General features: G+C 42.8%; 1 protein-coding gene and 1 pseudogene across 1 annotated transcript in view; one reads left to right on the forward strand and one right to left on the reverse strand.

Annotated features, from left to right (window-relative positions):
- YME1L (ATP-dependent zinc metalloprotease YME1L) overlaps positions 1-21,471 on the reverse strand; it is a 757,090-nt gene that overhangs the window by 446,194 nt on the left and 289,425 nt on the right. The window lies entirely within an intron of this gene.
- Positions 9,423-9,541, forward strand: LOC145410513 (5S ribosomal RNA; annotated as a pseudogene).

The following is a 21,471-nucleotide window of genomic DNA, read 5'->3' on the forward strand; positions in this document are numbered from 1 at the left end:
GTGACTAATTGTAGTGCCAGTCGTTCAGTGACTTTAGAGGGGGTGCAGAGGTGTGTGATGGGGTGATGTGAGGAGGGTAACGTGGGGTCTTTGTTGGGTCTAGGGATAGTGATGATATTGCCATGCTTCCAGATGTTGGGTATTATGTTGTGTGAGTAGCTGTAGTTTGATATGTTGGTGAGTGCTTGTATGCCTTGTGGTCCTAGATGTTTAAGGTGAATGTTGCTTATGTTGTCTGGTCCACAGGCAGATGAATGCTTGAGGTTGTTAATGATGTGCTTCGTCTGGCTGTAAGTAAAAGGTGCGTAGTCTGGGTCTGTGGGGAACTGTCTCTTACGTTGGATGATACGTCGGTCTTTGGGATGGGGGTTTAGATGGCTGACTTGTGAAAAGTGATTGATGAGAGTGTTTGCTAGTTGTTTGTTTGAGGGCAGTGTCTGTTGTTGTGATGGCAGCGTGTGATTGTGCGGTGTTGCTGTTGGAAAGTGTGATGCTGTTTAGTGTTTTGTAGAGTTTGCTGATGTTTGTTTGGTGGTCAAGTTTTTGAAAGTAATTCTTCCAGTTTCGTGTTTGCTGTTCTGATATTTTATTGTTTATCTCAGTGTTGAGTTCTTGTATTTGTTGTATGGTGTCTTGTGTATGGGGTGTTGGGGAGTGTTGCAGTGTGTCCTGTTGTCTGATGAGGCCTTGAATTTCTTGTGTGAAGTTGGAGTTGTGTCTCTTTCTGTTGCCTCTAGGGATGTGACTTTTGTCTGCATTTTGTATAAATGTATTGAAAGTGTGCACAGCGGTGTTGATGTTTGTGATGGGTGTACTGTTTAGTGTTTCGAGATGTTGTTCTCACAGCGGTGTTGATGTTTGTGATGGGTGTACTGTTTAGTGTTTCGAGATGTTGTTCTGTAAGCCTCCCAGTTGGCTCTCTTATAATTAATGTATGTGTGTTTGTGGCCAGCTGGGGTGATTCTGGTTTTGGTAGTGATGATGATTGGGAGGTGATCAGAGCCTAGGGTTTTGACCACTCTCCATGATGTAGTGGGAGCAAGGTTTGCGGAGCAGACGGTGATGTCTGGAGATGACGGGAGGAAGAAAGCTTGGTGTGGGATATGGGTATGTTGGTCTAGACTGTTTAGTATGAAAAGATGATCTGTCTGGGATTGTAGTACCAGCCCTCTGTCTGTGTCAGGGTTGTTGACATGCCAGGCCGACGACTTGGCGTTGAAATCACCACTCAGGATGATGTTGGGTACGTTAGTGATGTGGTGTATATGTGGAGAGTAATTGTGTGGTACTGTGGGGGATGATTGGTGGGGAATGTATGTGTTAGCGATTGTTATGTGTGATTTGTTACCAGTGCGTATTTTAATTGATTGTATTCAACTTGAAAGTTGGTGCACATGCACTCATCATATAAGTGAAATTGTAACACTGCTTACTAAAAAACAGTTCTAACTTTTTATTTATCGTCAAAGGCTAAGTGATTCATCGCATACAGGTTCACTGTAAAACAAGGGTCTGCAGGGTTGAGTGTACAGCTGGTGTCTCTGATACGACGTGTTGATGTTACAGCAACGGCATCTGCATATGAGGCAATGTGTTTGGGTGTGGGAATATCAAGCACGTACAGACTGAAAAGCGTGAAGATGCTGGAAGAAATCCCTGAGGAACTCCATTCCGGAAATTTCATGCTCACGATGACCTTCCCTGGAGTGTGACATGAGCCCTAATACTAGATAAGTAATTGTCAAGCCAGCGTCCGGTGCTATTCCCCATTTTTCTCTTGTTGATTTTGGTGATCAGTCATCACTGGGATTGAAAAAAGACATTACTAATATCTACTGTCTTAAAAAGTAAACGTTGTGCAGGTCTTGCAGAGCTGGTGCCATGCTGTGAGGGAGCAAGGAGGACATGCATGATTTTGTAATAAATTACAAGTTCAGTTATCTTGGACGGCATGATGAGTAACAGTAAGGGTCTGTAAGATGAAGGGTGCGATAGATCCATCTTTGGTTTAAATATAGTGATGTCTGTAGCAGTGCTCTGTTTTTACGGTAGCTCTACTGTATACTGAGCAGCAAGCCAAATGATTTCCTGTAAACCAGGAAATAATTTACAATGCTGGATGGTAACCTCATAACTAACCAAGACGTGTTCCCTGTGTGACAACAGGTGGGTTGACGGAGGGTCAGAGCCCCCCCCCTGGAAAACAACTAACTAAAAATACAACAAGAAACCTCAAACCAGGACTGATCAACAGGTGACAACTAAGGTCCGAACAAAGGACATGGTAAGGACAGTGACATGGAATGTAAGTGGTGCAAATGATAAGGTGAAAGAGAAAGAGATTGTCCAAGTGCTTGAGGGTGCAAATGTGGATGTATGTGGATTAAGCGAAACTAAATGGAAAGGTAACAGTGTGAGAGAATGGGAGTGTGGATGGCATATATGCAAGGGAGTGGATGAGAATGAGAGGGCAAAAGAAGGAGTGTGCATTGTTGTGTGAAAGAGATGGAAGGAGAATATAAGAACAGTATGGATCAATTGGCTCAAGGATTGTGTGGGTAAGACTGAAAGTTGGACCACAAATATGGGCGATTTTGTGTGTGTATGTGCGCCAATGCAAGATCATGCATGCAGAGTTAAAGAAAAGTTCTGGACAAATGTGGAAGTATGAATGGAAAAGTTTGAAAGGAATAAGAGAGTGTTTCTGATTGGAGATATGAATGGAAAAGGGAATGTAAAGGTGGATGGAGCAGTTGGTGAGTGGTGTGTGCTTGCAGAAGTGGATAAGAATGGCAGTGCCCTAGTGTACATTTGTGCCAGGAGGAGGTTGGTGATAGCCAATACCCTCTTCAGACACAAAACGATCCACAGGTATACATAATGAGTGATGAGAAGGCTGGGTGGTGAACTGAATGAGTGGAAGGCAATAATTTATCATGTGTGTGGGGATGACAGAATGAGAAAGTGTGTAAAGGATGCAAGAGCGTATAGAGCTTGGGGAAGTGGACTCTCTGACCACCACTAAGTGGTGGTGAAAGTCAAGGTTGAAATGAAGTGGAAGAATAGAGGAAGGGAAGGACAGGAGGAAATAGTTCTTACAAGGAGGGTGGAATGGTCACAAGAGGATGGGGGAAAAAAAGCAGAATATAAGAGAGAAGTGGAGAAGCGACTGGGTAAAAATGATTTGGAACGGATGGGGGAGGTAGAAGGTGTGTGCAAGATACTGACAAAAGAAATCTGTGCTGCATGCGAGGTGGTGTGTGGGGTGAAGAGAAGACTAAAGGGGGTACAGTACAATCCCAGCTATCCGGTATCCAGACAAACGGAATACTCAGAAAAACGGGAAAATTTAAGGGCTGGTAAAAATGTCAGTAAGTTATAACTGTGCGCCAATTTGAATGGACCGCCAAACCGCCGTTTGATCATGTCACGCGAGGTGAAGTCAGACAAAGCGAGGTGAAGGCATTTCCGGCTAATGTAAATCCCTAGCAAATCCTCTTAACCACCCCTCCTCTCCCCCCCTTTCCCCTACTTGAATTCAGTCATCCTCCACACCCACCAAAAGTCACCAGTCTACTTTTTGCCACCCGACAGTAAACAAGCTCTCTTGCTATTGTGTTCCTCTGATAGACGGTAATTTGTACACTCCAAGATGCCTAAAGTGCAAACTAAACGTAAGCGTATCGTGCTTACCTTGAAACAGATGCTGGACATATGCAACAGACTTGAAAAAGGTGAACATTATAAAACACTAATGCTTGAATATAAATGTTAATAGGAATGAAAGTTTACTTTGTTGGAAGAAAAATAAATAAATAATGTGCCTGCATTTCATACGTACATCATTTATTTTATTTTCTGCAAAACAGCTGAGTGGCGGGTGAGGGGTGGAGTGATGGAGGTCAGGTAGGGAAGAAGAAGACCAGTCGGGGTCAGAAACGTAAACAAACTCACGTGGGGGCACAGGTGTCGTGATAATTCTACAGTGCAGTCTTAACACATCATCAGTTCACTAATAAATGTTTAAGCTTTTATTTCTTTATTTTATTTTTCAGTTTTTATGAGTACAGTACATATAATGAATACAGTAATTCGGTAAATAATGGACTGGTGCAATTTGCAGTTCTGCAAATTGCTAGACATTGCACGCTCATGCGTTATGACCATGGTGTGTGTTTACATTCAGTTTTTCAGGAGGAATCTCTTAGTGTAACCTCTAATGTGACTGGTGAGTACCTGAACTGTATTTACTGCTGTGATAGCCTTTGTATAGATTTGACTTGAAAATCAGAAATACGGGAAAAATCTGTAACCGGGAAGGTAAATTCCCCAAGCCACCCGGTTAACTGGGATTGTATTGTATAAGGAACAGCATGGTGGAATGAAAAGGTGAGAGAGACTGTGGCAAAAATGACGAGAGCATATAGCAGGTGGATGAGAAACATGGGGCGTGGAGGAAGTTGAGAGACAGAAGAGAGTTATGTGTAGAGGGGAAGAATGCGGTGAAACGATTAGTAAGAGACAGTAGGAAGAGCGTGGATGAGGAATTTGGAAGAAATTTGAGTGTAAAGAGGGAATGTAAGAAAATGTTCTGGAATGAGGTAAAGAGAGTTAGGGTGTTAAAGAAATTAGTCAGGGAGTGAAAGATAAAAATGGTAGATTACCAGTGGAGAAAGGAGAAAAAGTGAACAGATGGAGAAAACACTTTAAGGAACTGCTGAACATACAGATTGAAATGAATGTGAATATAAGTGGCTGGGGAATGGTTGGGAGAAGGAGGGATGTGAGAAGAAAGGAAGAAATCGGTAGGAAGGAAGTTGTGGAAGCAATGAAGAAAGACAAAAAGGGGAAGATCCCCGGAATTGACGGAGTGTGTGGTGAAATGCTGAAGCATGGGGGAGAGATAGAAGAAGAATGGATGTAGAAGATGTGCAGATTGGCCTGGGAGGAACGTAGAGTCCCAGAGGATTGGAAATCAGGTATAATTATTCCCTTGTACAAAGGAAAAGAGGAAAAAGAAGTGTGTGGTAATCATAGGGGCATTTGTCTTCTCAGTGTAGCAGGAAAAGTATATGGTAAGATACTTATTGACAGAGTTAGGGAAATAACAGAAGAATTAGTTAGAGACGAACAGGGAGGTTTTAGGAAGAGAAGAGGTTGTGTATATCAGATATTCATTCTTAGATCTTCAGTGGAAAATTTCTAGAGAAGGGAAAGAAGTTTTATGCAGCCTTCATGGATCTGGAGAAAGCATATGACAGGGTGGATAGACAAGCATTGTTGAAAGCATTAAGTATAGATATATATATATATATATATATATATATATATATATATATATATACAGTACCCTCGCGTACAGCACGCGTTAGTCCAGCACGATTCGAGTCCAGCACGGTGAGCAATTAATTAGTATTATTTAATACGACTTAATTACTGCAACACGAGTGTGTTAGCATAACATGCACAGAGCTCCGAGAAGTGGGCCAAATCCGCAGAGTTCACTCTACCACGATCACCCCCGGTCCAACACGGCCATACTGGACATTCCCATGATGATGATAGCCAATGAAAAACTTCTGATCAAGTAGCCTTCCCCGCCCGCTATCTTGACGTGATCGTGATGCCGCCCAATTAAAAACGCTTCTGGTGTCACGTGATGTTTTGTTTACGTTTCTCCCGCCACAGAGCCACTCAGTCACATAATTGCATTGGAAGGTGCTTTTTTCTTGCTGCATTTTCTGCCCTTGTTACTGCATTTTACCCTGCTCACGATGCCTAGGAAGCCTTCTGAGAGCTCCAAGAAGCGTCGGCACCTCCCTCAGGCCACCAAGCTAGAAAGCATCGAGAGGAAGAAGAAAGGGGAGAGGAAAGTTGACATTGCCAAGGCCTACGACATGAATGAAGCCAACGTGATCATAATAAAAAACTAAGACAAGATCTTGGCAGCCGAAGGCTATCACACGGCACTTCATACCGGGTTTGCCGAGGATACGATGGTAAATCGGAACGGTAACGTGGTAAAATTGCCAACGATACCACGGGCATTTGGAATTCATCTGGATGGATTCCTGCCGAGCATACGATGGGGAAAACAGTGTGACCAAAACCCAGGCGACTCGACAGAGAATGTATCATACTACAGCATTGAACATTTAGCCTGACACTGAATACATATTAATATTTTAGAATAAATATCAATCGTTTTGAAACCCTTCTCATCGGCGTGCGTACCAGTTTATAAACAAAGTTGCTTCTCCTTATTCTCTACCAAGTCAGCGACAGCGATCACTTTCCACAGTCACGAGACAGGGCTCTGGCAACAGTGTGAGAAGCATGCACTTTGCCGAGGATTACAGGGCTAGGACAGGCAGAAGCAGGACCTTCCATGGCTGTGGACGAAGATAGTGATTCTGAGTGTGATTTCGAAGGATTTATGAGGGAGGTTTGATTTCGAAGGATTTATGAGGGAGGTTGAGGAGAAGCAACAGCCATTACCCACTAGTGACACCAGCAGCCATCCTCCGGGGACCCAGTAGGACTAACTACAGCCTTGGATACCCACCTTCCATTCCCAGCAAGCCCATCAACACTATCCTAAAAGGTTAGTTATCATTCATGGCACAATACCATTTATTATAATTACAACAGTACCAATATATGTATAGGTATATGGTAGGTATTTAGGGTGACTTTTCCGAGGGTTGCTGACATAATTCATTTTTCCCCATAAGCTCTATTGTTAGTCCAACACGTTTTTGGTCCAACACGTGACCCATGCATGACAATATTACCGTGCTGGACGCCAGGGTACTGTATATAATCTATCTATCTATCTACCTATCTATCTATCTATAAATATCTATCTATCTATCTATAAATATATACAGTAAGGTCCTGGGTTATGTCAGTATCGACTTACGTCAATTCAATGTTACGACAGTCGGTCCGTGAGAGGAAATTTTAAAATAAAAGAAAATAAAGAAAAAATACGTAAAGCGTGGGTTTTAAGTGTTGCCGTGTACCACGAGATGTCTCTGGAGTTTTCCCGCCTCACACTTGACTACCAACAATCGCTCTCAGTCTCACTGCTACCACCGCCTGATACAGTGATACCGTCATTTTCTTGTGTTTTTTGCCATCCTGATTCTATGATGCCTAAGAGACAGCTTCCTGGTGACCATAACGACTCCAAGAAACGCAAGACCATCACATTACGTGAAAAAGTCGATATTATTAAGCGTAATGAGAAAGGAGAAAAGGCATCAGCAATCGGGTGTGCGCTAGGGATGAGCCATACTACGGTAGCTACCATCCTCAAAGACAAGGAACGTATCTTGACTCACGTTAAAGGTGCAACTCCCATGCAATCAACTGTGATTACCAAGCAAAGATCGGGACTCTTGATTGAGATGGAACGGATGCTAATGCTGTGGATTGAGGACAATAATCAACGGTGCATGCCTCTGAGTGAACAGTTAATCTGTGAAAAAGCACGCACACTCTACCAAGACTTATGAAAGAAAAAAGTGAGGAAAGTGAGACCAACGAGACATTTGTGGCATCAAAAGGTTGGTTTACTCGTTTCAGGGCTCGAGCAAACCTAACCAGCAGAAGAATTTTCGGAGAAGCAGCCAGTGCAGATGACGAAGCAGCAAAAACATTCGTTAAAGAGTTGGAGGAGTTGATTGAGAAGGAAGGCTACATTCCAGAACTTATTTTTAATGTTGATGAAACGGGACTAAACTGGAAACGAATGCCTAACAGAACCTATATTGCTAAAGAAGAAAAAACCATGCCAGGTCGCAAAGCATCCAAAGAGCGCCTAACGCTACTTTTGGGGGGAAACTGTGCAGGCGATTTCAAGCTTAAACCGCTATTCGTGTACCACTCAGAAAATCCAAGAGCTCTTAAGGGGATCCTTAAAGCTAGCCTACCAGTTTATTGGAAAAGTAATTTAAAGGCTTGGGTGACTAGTGCAATTTTCATTGACTGGTTTTCAAAGCATTTCGTGCCAGAGGTTGAACGGTATTGTGCTATGAAGAATCTGCCATTCAAAGCTCTTCTCATTACTGATAATGCTCCTGGTCATCCTTCGAGCCTGACAGAGTTGCACCCTAATGTAAAAGTTGTGTTTATGCCACCAAACACAACATCAATCCTACAACCCATGGACCAAGGTGTAATAAGAGCATTCAAGGCTTACTACCTGAGAAAAACATTCAGACAGGCAATACGAGCAACAGAAAATGGTAAAGTAACACTCAAAGAATTCTGGAAAGATTTCAATATCTATAAGGCAGTTAAAAATATTGGAGAATGTTGGGCTGAAGTGACTGAGACAAACATGCACGGAGTGTGGAAAAAAGTGTGCCCTAACCTCGTTAATGACTTTAAAGGATTTGATGAAGACAGTATAAATGAAGTCAAGCGCAACTGTGTGAAAATTGGAAATGATTTAAATCTGGACATAGACGAGAGTGATGTACATGAACTTGTTGATTCACATGATCAAGAGCTGAGTAATGAACACTTGCTATACCTAGGAAAACAAATGGAAAATGATGAAAAAAGTGATGAGGCAGAACCGCTAAGATAGTTTAAGATTAAGGAAATGGCAAATGCTTTCGACTTCCTAGAAAAAGCAGTGGCTGCATTTGGAGATCAGGACCCAAATGCAGAGAGGTTTGCCAAAGTGTACAGGGGAATTGAGGATGCAGTGTCCTGTTATCGTCAAATCTATGACAAAAAGAAATATGCCGCCAAGCAGTCTTCAATTCTCCAGTTTTTCAAGAGAACTGAATACCGAGCCACAACCTCATCACCAGTTGCTACCTCATCCTCATCGTCAACCACTGACTCCCTATCTTCAGCCCCTGACTCCCCTGCTTCAGCCCCGGACTCCCCTGCTTCAGTCCTGGACTCCCCTGCTCCGGTCCCTGACTCCCCTGATGCAGTGCCTTCCACATCGCAACCCCAGTAACGAGTCAAGTTGATGTCAGAAGGTATGTAGCGACACATAGTATGCATCTTTTATTACAGTACCATACAGTAATCGGTCATTTTATCACTGAAATAATTTTGCTGTCCGAGTGAGAAAAAAAAAAAAAAGCCATCAAACTTGATGTTAGAAATGCTTACATTATCGTGCTGGTAATGATGTTATTTCATATTTTACGGCAGTAATTTACAGTAAACTTTATTGTATGATGAAGTATGAAAAGTGCTTGAATTTAGGAATAAAATGTGTGTTGGCAGTGTGCACGTGTGTAAGGACGGGAGAGTGAGGGAGCGGCAGCCAGACTCAGTTGTGGGTGAGGCAGTAGTGGCGTAACTCTGTTGCCATGACGATGAGAAGTGCTGTTACCGCAGCAAGTGAGCTACTGTGATGAAGACTCTTAGCTAGTACAACTTATATTTTATTCAATAAATATACCACGTTGAGTACACCACTTCCCGTCCGATCAGCGAAGTTAAGCAACGTTGGGTCTGGTTAGTACTTGGATGGGTGACCGCCTGGGAACACCAGATGCTGTTGGCATCCCTACGAGTCAAGTGGGGTTGGTGGAGGATTAGTGCCCCTCCCCATAAAACAATTAATTCTAAGCCCTTGGCCACCCCGTCTGGGATACATGGCGTCTGGCAATGAATGAAAATGAATGAATGAATCATCAGTTCAAAAGACTATGTTTCTTATACATACCTGTTATTAGATTATTACACGTATAGTATGCAATGTATGGTTGAAAAATCTGTAAGATGCATTGCGGTAAGTATAATCATACGACGTACTGTATAAAACTCGGGTAACGTTCAAAATCGGCTTACGTCATGTCTCAGGAACGGAACTCTGACGTAACCCGGGACCTTACTGTACTGTATATATATAAATATATATACAGAATATACAGTACCCTCTGGGGGTAGAGGGGGTTTTAACCCTTCTGTAAGGCAATTCGGAATCCGCAGACATGCCCCGGGAGGCAAAAGTTTCGGGAAATTTGACATGTCATATTTTTATGATTTATGTGTCTGGGATGATGGATAATGATGAAATATCAATAAAAATAATAAAATAAATATATTATACCTACCCATTACTGAAGGTACAGCCGATGAATGCAGTATGGGTAATCCATGAGGATGCCGCAGAAGGTAAACAAACAACATTTTTCTATCTGGTGTTTTCACTTATAGCTTGAACAGAACATTCTTTCCTTATTAGAAAAACTTATTTCTTGCTTCTGTGTACAATTATTTTCAAAACAGAACTTGTTTCCATATTCAAAAAATTGTAATTTCAACTTCTGAACTTTACTTATGCTACCAGTAATTAGAACAGAACTTATTTCCTCTCATTCAACAAAACTTTTCTTCTTGTTCTTATAGTTTGAACAGAACATTCTTCTCTTATTAGAAAAACTTATTTCTTATTTCTGTGTACAATTATTTTCAAAACAGAACTTATTTCCATATTCAAAAAACTAATTTCAACTTCTGAACTTTACCTGTGCTTCCACTACTCAGAACAGAACTTATTTCCTCTCATTCAACAAAACTTTTCTTCTTGTTATCCATTACTTCTGTTTGGCTAGAACTTTGCAAGTGTGTGGTAGTCATGTCAACACTCAAAACATAGTGCCACACCACATTCTTTACACCATGTGCTCACTCGGTTGTTCTTCCACGGCTTTCTCACAGAATGAAGGCAGACATGACTTGATCGCTGTCCAGTCTTTCGGGTATGTATTGGAGGCAGCTTTTGTAGATAGTGCCTATTGGCAAATCCCGATGCTATAAGTCTGTCAGCAGCTAGTTCAGAGTGGCGTCCAGGACGGTCTTTGTTCAGTGTGCCATACTTGGTGAGCAGTTGTCTCACCACTTCCAGAACAAAGTGCCTCAGTGACTTCTTCTTTTGGGTTTCTGCCTTGTACATATGGTAGGCATTCAGCATTGACAAATCAACCACATGAAAAAATAACTTCTTGTACCATTTTACGGTACGTCTGATACACTCCACAGTACTGTACCTATTTGAGCATCCAACTGGTCAACAAGTCTCATATTTTTTGTGTAATCAGTTACTACGTCCAGTTTGAGGACTGGATCTTTTGTTCTACAGTCCACTTTTCCTGATGGAATCAAGTTGCCACGATGGAAGGTGCTCAGCATACAAACCTCCCGTTTATCTGTCCATCTGACACAGCAAAGGATCACTTCTGTAGAGCTCACAGGTTCCTCGAGCACTACGTCCTCCAAACTTTGGAAGATATTTCCTGTTCTTCCGGACTGTCCCACAACTACCAGTGTTATGATCATGAAGGAAACTACACAGGGATGGGGAAGTATACCAATTATCAGTATACAAAACATGTCCCTTGTTCAGAAATGGTGCCATCAATTTTTTTACCACAGAGCCAGAAAATCCTCTGGAATCTCTTGCAGGTACATCAATATCAGTGCCAGTGTACACTATAATGTCTAACACTATGCCAGTTAGGCAGTCACAAATAACAAAAATTTTTATTCCAAATCTGTGTCGTTTGGAGGGAATGTATTGCTTGAATATAAGTCTGCCACGGAACAGAATGAGACTTTCATCAATGACAAGTTTCTGATAGGGTGCAAAGAAGGAGCGAATACGCTCCCTTATCTTTTCAATTACTGGACGAACCTTCCAAAGGCGGTCATCAGTACTGGGATGGTTGTTGTCTGTGAAATGAATAAATCGCATGAGTAGCTGGTACCTGTCCCTGGGCTTGTACTTGGGAAATATTGGGGTATAAATCAGTGGATCTTGGTTCCAGTAGTCACGAACATTTTGCTTCTTTACTTGTGGCATCAGCAGAGTGAGTGCAAGAAATATGTACATTTCAGGTACACTGGTATCATACCAACGTTTCATTTTATTGTGTGGAGAAAAAGGATGTTTGTCCTTCATGAACTGATAGTATCTATTGGTTTCTTGTACCAAATAATCAAGAATTTCAGCATCAAAAAACAGGAGAAAATACTCCATTTCAGAACTGTTTTTGTCTACACCAGCAGCCCTTGTCACTCCACTGTGAGTTGCATCAAATCTATAGCAATTTGGTATGAATCTATCACCATTTGCCCATATAAACCCAGACCCACCAGCACTACCAATACCACCAGGCCTACGGGGAGGGTCACACGTGGGATCATCATCATCATCATCATCATCATCATCATCACTTAGGTCTGAATCATCATCACTCTCGTCACTCACGGGAATAAATCCATCACTGTCACTGTCTGCCATCCCCTCACTGTCACTACCATTCTCCTGGTCATCACTATCATACTCCAAACCTGGCGATAACTTACGTTTCACGCCAACACTACTCACTGATACCCCAGAGGTTGACGGAGTTTGTGTATCACTGGCTGAAAATCCTTCAAAATCGGCGATGTCATGCACTTCCCTCTCTTCACCAAGTCTACTAGTCACTTCAGAGTTCTGCAAAGTGCTGTCCGGTTCTGCCATCTCATCTGAAGACTGTGCTGAGGGCGAAAAATGAAGACTTCCCTCTAACTCCACGATACGCACAATCGCGCTGCCTAACCTCTGCGCGTTGCAGATGTGAAAAAAAAATCGGTCACATGTACTGTTATTATAGCATATTTTTGAAGGATTTTAGGCATATATTTGTTTGTAGAAAATTATTTTATGATTTATGAGTCATTTTTAGGTAATTATTTGAGCATAAAATATGAAAAAAAAAAAAAAAAAATCCACCCCAAAACCCGGTACATTTGTACCAGCAGGTTTGTTTACATATGACGTCAGAGCCCAGACCACTCTGAGTGCAACATGGAAGGTGGGGGGTATCATACGATGCCACCCGTCGCCTGAGGCTCTTTTACTCACAAGTCCCGACCCGGTATCCATCAAGAGAACCCGTCTTAAGACCCGACCAGGACTTAAAGGGTTAAGAATACTCCCCCAGTATCGTACGAAGCGACTAAAAGGGTTGGTGGTGGGTTAGTGCCCCACCCCGTAAAAAGAACTAACTAAAAAAGCGAATAAAGCGCCTCGGACCCGGACGGACCATACGTTGACGACTAAGGAACGGACAAAGGACATTCTTAGAGTGGGAACATGGAATGTGAGAGGAGTGAATGATGAAGTGAAAGAGAGAGAGATTGTTCAGGTGCTTGTGGATGCAAAAATGGATATATGTGGATTGACTGAAACTAAACGGGAAGGTGAAAGGGTGAGAGAATGGGAATATGGTTTAGGTATATGTGTGGAAGTCAATGAAAATGACAGGGCAAGAGAGGGAGTATGTCTGATGATAAGCAAGAAGTGGAAGGAGAATATAAGAGAGTATGGAACAGTAGGTGCAAGGATTGTATGGGTGAGGATGAAAGTAGGTATACAAGCATGGGCGATTGTATGTGTGTATGCGCCGACAGAGGATCGAGTGGCAAGAGTGAAAGATGAGTTTTGGGCGATTGTAGAAGCGTGTATGGACAAGTTTGAGAGGAGCGAGAGAGTGCTGTTGATTGGAGACATGAATGGCAAAGTTGAGAATGTACGAGTGGATGAAGTGGTTGGTCAGTGGGGTGTGCCAGCTGACGTAGATGGGAATGGAAGTGCTTTGGTGGACATCTGTGCTGGTAAGGGGTTGGCAATAGCCAACACCTACTTTCGACATAAGATGATCCACCGGTATACATGGAGAGTAATGAGGAGGATGGATGGTGAACTTGTTGAACGAAAGGCAATGATAGACTACATGTGTGTGGATGAGCGAATGAGAAGATGAGTGTTGGATGCAAGAGTGTGGAGAGGGTGGGGGAATGGAGTCTCGGACCATCACTTAGTGATGGCCAAGGTAGAGCTGCAAAGAAAGTGCTTGAGGAGACGAAGGGGAAGACAGGAGGAAGCAACTCCTGTGAGAAGAGTGGAGAAACTGCAAGATAGTGAGAAAATGACAGAGTATAAGAGCATAGTGGAAGAAAGATTGGGAAGGTATGAGCTAGAGCAGATGGAAAGGGTGGAAGATGTATGTAAGATATTCACGGAAGAGATAGGCGCAGTGTGTGAGGCGGTTTGTGGAGTGAGGAGGAGATGCAAGGGTGTGCAAGGGACAGCATGGTGGAATAATGAGGTGAAACGAGCTGTGGAACAAAAGAAGAAGGCATATAGTGAATGGTTAACGAGCAGAGGTAGGGGAGAAGATGAGAGAGAGAAGAGAGAGGTATATGTGAGTAGGAGAAGGGAGGTGAAGAGACTGGTGCAGGAGAGTAAAAAGAAAGTGGATGAAGAGTTTGGGAGGAATCTGAGTGTGAAATGGAGGGAGAGTAAGAAATTGTTTTGGAAGGAGGTAAAGAAAGTAAGGCAGTGTGAAAGGGGAAATAGTAGGGGAGTGAAAGATAGGAATAATAGATTGTTGGTGGAGAAGATAGAGAAACTGAAGAGATGGAAGGAGCACTTTGAGAATTTGTTGAATGTAGAGATTGATGGCAGTGCGAGTATAAGTGATTGGGGAATGGCTGGGAGAAGAAGAGATGAGAGGAGGGAGGAAGAGATCAGTAGGGCGGAAGTAGTGAAAGCGATGAAGAAGATTAAGTTGGGAAAGGCCCCAGGAATTGATGGAGTGTGTGGTGAAATGCTTAGGTATAGGGGTGAGATTGTTGTGGAGTGGATATGGAAGTTCTGTAGATTGGCTTGGGAAGAGGGAAGGGTTCCAGAGGACTGGAAATCAGGAATAATTGTTCCTTTATACAAAGGAAAAGGGGAGAGAGAAGTATGTGGTAACCATAGGGGTATTTGCTTTCTTAGTGTGACTGATAAAATATATGGTAGAATACTCATTGATAGGGTTAGGCATATGACAGAGGAGCTAGTTGGAGAAGAACAGGGGGATTTAGGAAGGGAAAAGGGTGTGTAGATCAGATATTTGTTCCAAGATGTTTAGTGGAGAAGTATCTAGAGAAGGGAAGGAAAGTGTATGCTGCCATCATGGACTTGGAGAAAGCTTATGACAGAATAGATAGGCAAGGTATGTGGAAGGTATTAAGAATATATGGAGTAAAGGGGAAATTGTTGAGTGCTGTGAAGAGTATGTACGAGGGAGCTAGGGCTACGGTGCGAGTGGATGGTGAGCTGAGTGAGTTCTTTGATCTCAATGTGGGACTGAAACAGGGTTGTGTGATGTCTCCATGGCTGTTTAATATATACATGGATGGGGTTGTAAAGGAGGTGCAGGGTAGGGCAGTGGATGTGGGGGTAGCTCTAATGAATGAGGGTGAGATTTGGAAGCTTCCGGTGTTGCTGTTTGCTGATGATACAGTACTGTTGAGTGAAGATGAATGGGAGTTGCAAGGCTTGGTGAATGAATTTGGGACAGTGTGTAGGAGGAGGAATCTGAAAGTTAATGTAAACAAAAGTAAAGTTATGATGTTTGAGAGGAATGAAGTCACAGAGCAGAGTGTGCAGTGAGGTTGGATGGTGAGGATATGGAGAATGTGAGTGCATTCAAGTACTTGGGTAGTGTGATGAGTAAGGATGGAACTTTGGGGGATGAAGTGCGTGAAAGGGTACAGCAGGGAAGGAAGGTTGTTGGTACACTGAAAGCAGTGATGAGCAATAGGGAGGTGAGTATGGAAGTTAAGAAGTCACTGCATGATAGTATTGTGATACCTACCCTGACGTATGGAAGCGAGGCATGGACCTTGCAAGAGGGGAACAAGTCAAGAGTGAGACCAGTGGAAATGAGTTACTTGAGAGGAGCATGTGGAGTGACGTGGAGGGACAGGTTGATGAATGAAGACGTGAAGGAAGGTTGTGGGATGGATGTGGTTGAGAAGATTAGGAGAAATACACTGAGGTGGTTTGGACATGTGAAGAGAATGGAGAATGAAAGACTGACTAAGAGGGTGTATGTAGGTGAGGTGGAGGGAGGGAGAGGGAGAGGTAGACCGAGGATGAGGTGGAGGGATGGAGTTGAGAGGTATATGAGGGAGGGGGGGGGTGAGTTGGGAGGAGGGTATCCAAATGGTGGGTGACAGAGCGACTTGGAGGCGTTTTGTCTGCGGCCACCCTTTGCAGGATTAGGGCGTCGGGCTATAGATAGATAGATATACAGTAATCCCTGTACTATCCGGACACCCACTATCCGAACTACCCATTTACCAGACATTTTGGGCCCGGGCCTTTGGGGGGGGGGGGGGAATCTGACATTTTTTTCAACCTACTTTGAAACTGGCGCCCAGTGCCAAACAGCTGTGTTTCTGCTGGCTGCTTGCTTCCCATATCCCTACCCAGTTACAACCTAACTACCATCCTGACTAGACGCTCATTCAATGGATGCCGCACGTGCACATTTTTGTGAATAAACAGTGAATAAACTGCAATACCTTGCCACTAGACCACATGGGAAATTACAGTGTTGTGTAGTGTTATGAAATTAGAATTCAGAGTGCAAAGATTAAGTACAGAGTGTAAACTGGAGGTTGAAACTGGCGTGGCGCCATTAAGAACAGAATGTGCAGTGTTAAACAATTATAACTCATAGTGCAAAGGATTAAGTGTAGCACAACACTGGATTACTGTATGTGCTTCAAGAGCATTTTCACCACTGCCAGAGCCTTAGAGGAGGCGGGTTAACCTTCGTAACAAATGGCCACGGATGTGTTGTAAGTTTTTTTTTTTTTTTTTTATACGAGGAAGAAGGAACCAAAGGCCATGAGCCAGCAGTAACAGTTCTCTCCAAGAGAAAAACAAAATACAATAGAGAGCCAAATTCAAGATCCGATCATTTTGAGATGCCTGGACACACTGCGTTTGAAAGACTGGAGATCATAAGCAGCAGGAAATACAGACAGAGGGAGACAGTTCCAGAGTTGACCTGTTGCATAAATGAAAGACTGGGAGTAACGGTTAACTCTTGCATTAGAGAGTTGGACAGAAAAGGGACGGGTGCTACGCGCCCGTCGTAGAGGTGGAGGAATGCAAGCAGACAGTTCAGAGGAGCAGTGACCATTAAAGCAGTGACAGAAAAAAGATAAAGATGCAACAGTGCGGCGAAGAGACAGAGGTTGAAGGGAGTCAGTAAGAGGAGGAGAGTTAATGAGACGAAAAGCCTTCGAGTCCACCCTATTGAGAAGAGCTGTATGTGGGGAGCCTCCCCACACATGAGAGTTGTACTCCACACAGGGGCGGATAAAACCCCTGTATAGAGCCAACAATTGTGCAGGGGTAAAGAAAGAGCGGAGTTGGCTTAGCACACCCAATCTCTTGAAAGCAGATTTTACAAGAGATGTAATATGATCTTTCCAAGATAAGTCCCGAGTAAATGAAACCCCAAGCATGTTCAAGGATGATGCAGGATTAAGCTGAATATTATTAACCATTAGTGGGTATACCTGTGGAAGATTTTGTTGGGTTGATAGGTGTAAGAACTGAGTCTTCGATGCATTAAAAACAATCATATTATTTTTACCCCAGTCAGAGATACGAGCCAAGTCAGACATTAGGTGTGCCATAGCCTCATCCCTTGTTTGCTGAAGTAACTGTTGAGATGGGCGCTGCGGGAACCGAATGGAAAGGTGAAGGGTGGAGTCATCAGCGTATGAGTGGATAGGGTTAGATGTACAACTTAGAAGATCACTGATAGCTTAAAAGATCATTGATGAATAAAAGGAAGAGAGTTGGTGATAGGACAGAGCCCTGAGGAACACCACTGTTGATAGATCTAGGAGAAGAATGATGGCCATCTACAACAGCGGCTATAGAACGACCAGAAAGGAAGCTGGCGATGAAGGCACTGATAGAAGGATAGAAAGCATAGGAGGGCAGTTTAGAAATTAAAGACTTAACCCAGACTCGATCGAAAGCCTTTGAGATGTCAAATGCAGTGACAAAGCTTTCACCAATGTCCCAAAAGGAGGATGACCAGGGGTCTGAAAGGTAGGTGAGAAGATCGTCAGTGGAGCGTCCCTGACGGAACCCGTACTGACAATCGGAAAGAAGGTTGTGATAGGAAAGATGCCTTAAAATTATTCTATTGAGAACTGACTCGAAAACTTTTGAAATACAGGACGTTAAAGCAATTGGACGATAGTTGGAGGGTTGGGAGTGGTCACCCTTCTTTGGGACTGGCTGAATGAGAGCAAACTTCCAGCAAGAAGGAAAGGTACAAGTTGACAGACAAAGGTGAAAGAGTTTGCCTAGGCAGGGTGTAAGCACAGAAGCACAGTTCTTGAGAACAACAGGAGGGACCCCATCAGGCCCATATGCCTTGTTAGTACTGAGGCCAGTGATAGCAGAAAATACATCAGTTGAAGAAATTTTAATGTCAACCATGACGAAGTCAGAGGGGGGAAGTGATGGAGGAACAGCACCGGAATCGTCTAAGGTGGAACTGGAGGAGAAAGTCTGTGTGAAGAGATCTGCTTTATCAGTAGAAGAAATAGCTACAGAACCATCAGAGTAGAAAAGAGGAGGGAAGGATGATGAGGTAAAGTTGTTAACCCCTTAACCGCGGGGCGTCACTTTCGTGACGCTTGGGAGCAAGGGATCATACCGCGGGGCGTCGCTTTTGTGATTCTGTGTTATTTTGAATTCACCCGGGCTTTCAAGTGGGGGCTTGTATCATCTATCAGTACTGACAATGTCCAACACTAGTCAGCACTCCTAATCTCATCTGTACTCCCATCCATTGTTGACAGTTTAGCCATTTCTCCCCGTTCTTGACTCCCCTCCCTACCCCCCCTCCATTACCCTATGCTCTCGCCTGCCCGGCCATGCTAAGCTAAGTAAATCTTCCCTGGAATTTTTCACTGATTTCATCCATTGAAATAAGCCCTATGTCGTATTCTTATACCAAATAATATATACAAGAAAGAAATCAGGTAAGTGAGAGTGCCATACACCTGGAATTGGCTAATTATCACCTGACAACACCTCACGTGCACTCGTTCGCTAATTTTCGCTGTTTTTTTCCCCTTGAAATATGCCGTATAATCTATTTTCGTAATAAATATACATGTAAGGAGAGAAGGGAGAAGCCTAAGTGATATTTACATTCACCTGGAACTACCTAATTTATAATGTATTGTCTAGATTTCCTGCCAATCATATCAGTGCTACACAAAGCTGTTTCAAGATTTAACATTGGTAGCTCTGATTATATATCTCCTAAGTAGGCCTCTAATCTATTTTCGTAATATATATACATGTAAGGAGGGAAGGGAGAATATTTACATTCACCTGGAACTACCAAATTTATAATGTATTGTCTAGATTTCCTGCCAATCATATCAGTGCTAGACTTAGCTGTTTCAAGAAGTAATATTGGTAACTCTGAATAACCCCTAAAGCAGGCCTCTAGGCTGCCCCTGCGTTATCAGTGTACTCTCATCTTCCGAAGTGAGAGGACGTATGTTTCATCTTGCTGACTTCAAGGCCTTTTTTCACCCCCATGCAAATGGCTCTGTGACCTTTACCCCCTACTAAACCTCGTGTGGAAAGAGGTAAAGGGCTGACAATTGATAAAAGAGTGACTACGATCTTTCTATTGAGTAAAACAGTGCAAGTGGAATTGTAAATAATGTGTAAACAGCAAGTGAAAGTAATGAATGTAAATATACGTGAACAATGGAAAATAGTTTTATAAGTTATTTCAAGTGACAGTGCACAACACTGTAAATAAAATAGAAATGTAAATAACGTAAATAATATAGAGAACGTAAATAGAAATGTAAATGAGTAGTATTATAAGAATACGAGTATATATCCTAGGAGTAATGAAAGTGAAAGTTTCACTCTAGCATGTCTGAATGCTATGAGTTATGAGAGTGAAGATGAAAGTGACATTCACTCTCAATGCCAGTATACAGGACGAGAAAGTGAATGCTACGTATTTTACTGAAAGAAATTGAATCCCTACAGTGACAATAAACTAATACTACTGAAGGAAACTTATGGATAAAGACTGTAGATATATATAAGTGTTATATAGTAATAGAAATATAAAGTGTGAGGGGTTTTATGAATAATAAATGACAGACTACCATGAGCGAACTAGTGCCAGTGCGACGATCAGACGCGCTCGTAATTTCCATTGCTTTCACAGTGTTTTTTTTTTGAGTATGGATCCCAAACTACTTGAAAATTGTAGAATAGTGTTTATAGTGTTTGTATCTGGCTGTGGTAATCATATTATGGGTTGTCGGGAAGTGTAAAGTGGAGACTTCGTTACCCTACTTCAGAGGTCTCCACAAGTCCTACGGTAACCGACGAAGGCTCAACAATCATTCCAGGAGAAAGCTGAAGGTATGTGCCATAAGCATATGTAATTTTATTATTCTAGGACTAATAACTGATTTTTGGCAAATATTTTTTGAGAGTCTGTCGGAGCCCAAATAACCCCGCGGCACACGCAAGTTATTGGTAAACAAGCCCGCGGTGTAGGGGTTAAAAAGGTTTTTGGCAAGGTGCCAGAAGGAGCGGGAAGAATTCGAGTTGGAGAGTTGAGAGCATTTAGTATGGATGAAATTATTTTTAGCAGAGCGAAGAACAGACTTAGCACGATTTCGGGCAGAAACGTAAAGATGATGGGATTTAGGGGTGGGTAGGCTCCGGTACCTTTTGTAGGCCCTCTCCTTGTTGCGGACAGCATTAGAACAAGCGTGATTAAACCAAGGCTTTCTTGCTTTAGTCAAAGGATATGAGAAAGGAATGTATGCTTCCATGCCCGAGAGAATAACCTCCGTAATGCGCAAGGCACACCCAGATGGCTCATGGCCATGGAAGCAATAATCATTCCAGGGAAAATCAAAGAAGTACTGCCTGAGGGCCTCCCAGTCCGCGGCTCCAAAATGCCACAGACGACATTTCCCTGGAGGGTCCACAGGCAGTACCGGAGTGATAGGACAGGTTAAGGTGATAAGAGTGTGATCGGAGGAGCCCAACGGAGAGAAAAGATTAACAGAGTAAGCAGAAGGATTAGTTGTGAGGAAGAGGTCAAGTATGTTGGAGCTCTCTCCAAGGCGGTCAGGGATACGGGTAGGGTGCTGTACAAGCTGCTCTAGGTCATTAAGGATAGAAAAGGTGTAGGCTTGTTCACCAGGTGGATCAGTGAAAGGAGAGGAGAGCCAAAGGTGGTGGTGAACATTGAAATCTCCTAGAATGGAGATTTCAGAGAATGGAGAAATGGATAGAATGTGTTCCATCGTAGAAGTAAGATAGTCGAAGAATTTTTGATAGTCAGTAGAATTAGGGGATAAGTAAACAGCACAGATATATTTAGTCAGATTATGACAGGAAAGCCGAAGCCAGAGTGTAGAGAATTCAGAAGAATCGAGTTCAGGAACACGAGAGCAAGATAAGTTGTTGAGTATATATACACAACAGCCACCTTTGGCTTTGAAATGAGTATAGAGAAAGTAGGAGGATACAGAAAAGGGTTTGCTGTCAGTTGCCTCAGACAACTGAGT

The sequence above is a fragment of the Coenobita brevimanus genome, chromosome 85 (genome assembly GCF_032717465.1).
Source record: "Coenobita brevimanus isolate Jiangsu-jjx chromosome 85, ASM3271746v2, whole genome shotgun sequence".
Lineage (NCBI taxonomy): Eukaryota > Metazoa > Arthropoda > Malacostraca > Decapoda > Coenobitidae > Coenobita > Coenobita brevimanus.